Below are 4,002 nucleotides of genomic sequence, written 5' to 3'. Positions count from 1 at the left end.
TGTCAGTCATGGGTGCTCACGTTGTGACCTCTGCCTAGTCAGTCCCCTGAAGCACAAGGGATTCTGTGCAAAGCTTCCTTCTTCAATCAAGACTCTGCTGCGCTGGCTTGGATCTATCTCCGTGGTGGACTCCGCTTCACATGTAACAAGCCAGCTGCAAATGAGGGGCTGCGGCAAGCAAGCATTCTGCCTTCTATCTGGGAAAAATAAGACTTTTGATGTGAAAACTTCTTAAAATACAGCAACAATTTTCGGGAATCAGGCAACTAGCAAGTTTGCCAATGTTTACTACATTTAATAAATTAAAATTGGCTAACAAGTGCAGTAGAGGTGCCCATAGGATTGCATGTGGAGTGGGATCGTTCCCTGGGCTACATATTCTCCATCTGCTCTTCTGAATCCACTTTTCTTTTCTTTTCTTTCTTTCTTTCTTTTTTAGACAGAGCCTCAAGCTATCACCCTGGGTAGAGTGCCATGGCATCACAGTTCACAGCAACCTCCAACTCCTGGGCTTAAGCAATTCTCTTGCCTCAGCCTCCCAAGTAGCTAGGACTACAGGTGCCTGCTACAACGCCCAGCTATTTTTTGGTTGTAGTTGTCATTGTTTGGCAGGCCTGGGCTGGATTTGAACCCTCCAGCTCTGGTGTATGTGGCTGATGCCTTAGCTGCTTGAGCTATAGGCGCCGAGCCTGAACCCATTTTTCTTCTCCACCTTGTTCAGTGCTCCAGAGTCTGACCTGTGTAGACCAAATGAACTTTCTTTCTTGCCATCTGCCTCCAGTGGGGTTTTGCCAGGGGGAGAGGCTGCCAGGAGCTGGGGAGGTAGCAGGTATGTCTTTCCCCAACTCCCCCCTGGCTGGCTTGCAGGTTGTTTCTCTCCTGACAGCCCCTGCTGGTTGGCCTCTCCTGGGGTTCTGGGCACCACTCCTCCCTCTCTGCCCTACAGGCCTAGAGGTTCCCGAAAGGGCGGCAGAGATCTCACAGACCACCAAGGCTTGTATGAAAGGTCTTTATTGGCAAGGGATGGTGCAGAGCAGCACCAATGAGGAGAGAAAAGAGGAGAGGAGGGAGGAGAGGAGAGAAGAGAAGGGACTAAAAGAAAAGCACACCCTTATATAGGTTTAGTTAGGGGAAGTCTCAGAATGGTGACGGGATGGTAGAATAGCCAATAAGGAGTTACTGCTCTGGCGGGAAGAGCCATTAGGGGCAGGCCATAAGTTTGAAATTTTCAGCGAGTAATTGGGACAGGGAGATGAGGCAGGTTTAGTGATTTGGGAGATAAGGAGATGTCTAGCTGTCTAGCAGGTAACTCCCTGTTGTTCAGAGGGCAACTTTCTGTGCTTGGAAAGGAGCTGTAACTTTTTTTTTAATTTTTTTTGCAGTTTTTGGCTGGAGCTGGGCTTGAACCCACCACCTCCAGCATATGGGGTCAGCGCCCTACTCTTTTGAGCCACAGGCGCTGCCCAGGAGCTGTAACTTTAAGAGTGAGACAGCTAGTCTTGGTCTGTTGAAAGCAGGAAGGGGCTTTCTGGGGAAGGGGCTTTTCTGGAGCAATTACCTAACAGTTCCAACTAGGGAACATGAGACATTTACCCACCCCCATCTAGGGTAGATTCCCCTACCCCTCACTACACTGGCAAATAGTTACTTTAAAAGTCTCTTAGCCCACCTGCATGTACTATCTGATCCCCACCAGGATCCTAAGTAATACATCTGTCTCCTCTGTGACGGTAGCAGCCCGTATAGCCTATGGCTAGGAGGAGGGAGAGTTATAAGTAGCATTGGTATAGCTCAGTAATGGAACACCTTGGTGAAAAGGGGATGGGGAGGGATTTAGCTCTCATAACAAGCATGAGAGAGCTCGGGAGATGAGAGCATTGGTGAATTGGCAGTCTCTATACCTGTAGTGTTGAGAGGCACAAGATCAACCTTCTATTGGGCTGGAGGAGAAGGCAGTCGGGAGTGAGCGCTTTCTATCACGCACCTGTTTACTCCGACTCTGTCTCCTCTCCTGCTTGCAGAACGCCAGCACTGGTGTCTCTGCTTAACTAAGCTCTGCTAAAGACTGTCAAGATCTATTCTAAGACTGCTTTACCCCTCAAAGACTATCTTTCTCTCTCTCTCCCTTCTGCTAAAGTAAATAGCCCTCAGGCACCTAAGAGCAATTGTTGCTGAGTGAGATAATAGCATAGGGTCCCTGTCTGGAACCTAGATAAGCCCGGCCAGTCCCTGGCCCTGACAAGCGGTGGCAGCAGTGAGCTATGACATGTGACACACATTCAGATCTTATTTTCTCATTTCACTAATCCAAGTGCTGGAATATATTTCCTTTTGCTTTCTTCCCAAATGCAAATCACAGATTAATTGAATTTAGAGGAAGACAATATTTTAAAATATGCCAGTAGGAGAAATCTGTCATTAAAGTTTTAAAATTTATTTTATGTTGTTCTAGCCAAGTTCTTTTCAGTCTTGGCCATGCATCATAAAAAGCTCTAAAACATCATGAATTTGGGACTACATTTCAGACACAGGGAGACTGGAGCACATATATTTTTATTTTAAAAAGTGCTCTGGTTGGTTCTGGAATAAACCCCAGACAGATGTTAAGAACAAAGGACTCACAGAAACAACACAGTAGGATGGATAACGCTCCCACCTTTCCACGTATTCCAATGCACATATTGCTTCCTCAACAACACACCTTTGAGAAGGCTAAAATGAGCTCCTTTTGGACTTTTTTTAAACACAAAGGAAAATTGTATGTATCTGAATTCTCATAAAACTCTGTAAAGGGCTTCCTTCCTTCAATAGTTGTTTTCCCTAGTTGCTTTTGATTGATGGTGAATAATTTCCTTTCTCATTCTAACAGATGTCTTGGCCCTTTCTGCCACCTGTAGCATAACATTCTCTGCGCATGGAACTTTTACCAATATAATAGGTAATGAATCAATTGAAATTTTACCGCATACTGCTTTAAAGAAAAGGACATCTGAAGAAAATAAGGTCATCATGGGATAACAAAGTAGAAAAATCAACTGGCAGTATAGCAACTCCCCTCCGTCGATTCTGGAATCATACGTGTAACCACTGTCTTTAGAATGATGGATGAGAGCTGCATTCCCATCAGCCTTAAACAATTGTTTTATTATGGTCACAGCCAGTCTGTGTGGAGTCTGCTCATGGATGCCTGAGTGCCAAAGATAGAGAGCTTCTTCATGCCTGGGAGGACGGGGCCATCATTGCCCATCACAGAAGGAATATATTGAATTATTCTGGAAATGCTATGGGTATCGTTTGGATTAGCTTGAGAAAAAAGAGAATAAAGGGAAGTCCAGAGGCTCATGAATGGTCAAAGAAGGCAAAGATGATGATTGGTCTGGAGCTCTAGCATAAACAGCTCCATGCTGAGAAAATACAAATGAAAAAGACTATCAAGAAGCTTGAAAAGAGAAACACCGAACAAAAGGATGATGAAAAGACTCCGCAGGAAGAAGTCCCCGCCTATGTGCTGGACAGAGAGGGAGGGTCTCAAAGTCCTCTGCAAGAAGATTAAACAAAAACTAAAAGAGAAAGTGGGAAAATGGAAAGTCCCCCTGCCCAAAGTTCATACCCAGGGAGAAAGAGAAGTATTAAAAGTTACTCGAACAGGAAAGGGAGAGAGGAGGCATGGAAGAGGATGGTTACTAAAGTCGGCTTTATTGGAGATGGATTTTCGAGGAAACCACCTAAATATGAAAGATTCATTAGGCCAAATAACACATCCTAAACTGAATGCCACCTTTTGCCTGCCAATACTGGGTGTAAAGAAGACTCCCTCATCCCCATTATATACAACTTTGGTTGTTACTATCAAAGGGACTGTCTTGAGGTCCATGTGAGTGAGTTGGGCCTTGTGACACAAGGGGGCAAGGTTATTTGGGGGCAAGTATGCCCAGGTTACCAACAACCCTGAAAATGATGGACCTGTAAATGCAGTCTTACTGGTTTGATAGCCATTTCATA

The 4,002-nt window shown here is 45.1% G+C and overlaps 1 pseudogene; it reads left to right on the top strand.

Moving 5' to 3' along the window:
* LOC100951793 overlaps positions 1-3,969 on the top strand; it is a 7,705-nt pseudogene extending 3,736 nt beyond the window's left edge.
* The last annotated feature ends 33 nt before the right edge of the window (positions 3,970-4,002 follow it).

This window comes from Otolemur garnettii, unplaced genomic scaffold (assembly GCF_000181295.1).
Source record: "Otolemur garnettii isolate 467f Iridium unplaced genomic scaffold, OtoGar3 scaffold00089, whole genome shotgun sequence".
Taxonomy (NCBI): domain Eukaryota; kingdom Metazoa; phylum Chordata; class Mammalia; order Primates; family Galagidae; genus Otolemur; species Otolemur garnettii.
Note: the sequence above shows the minus strand (reverse complement) of the source record. Positions and strands in the feature narration are given on the sequence as shown.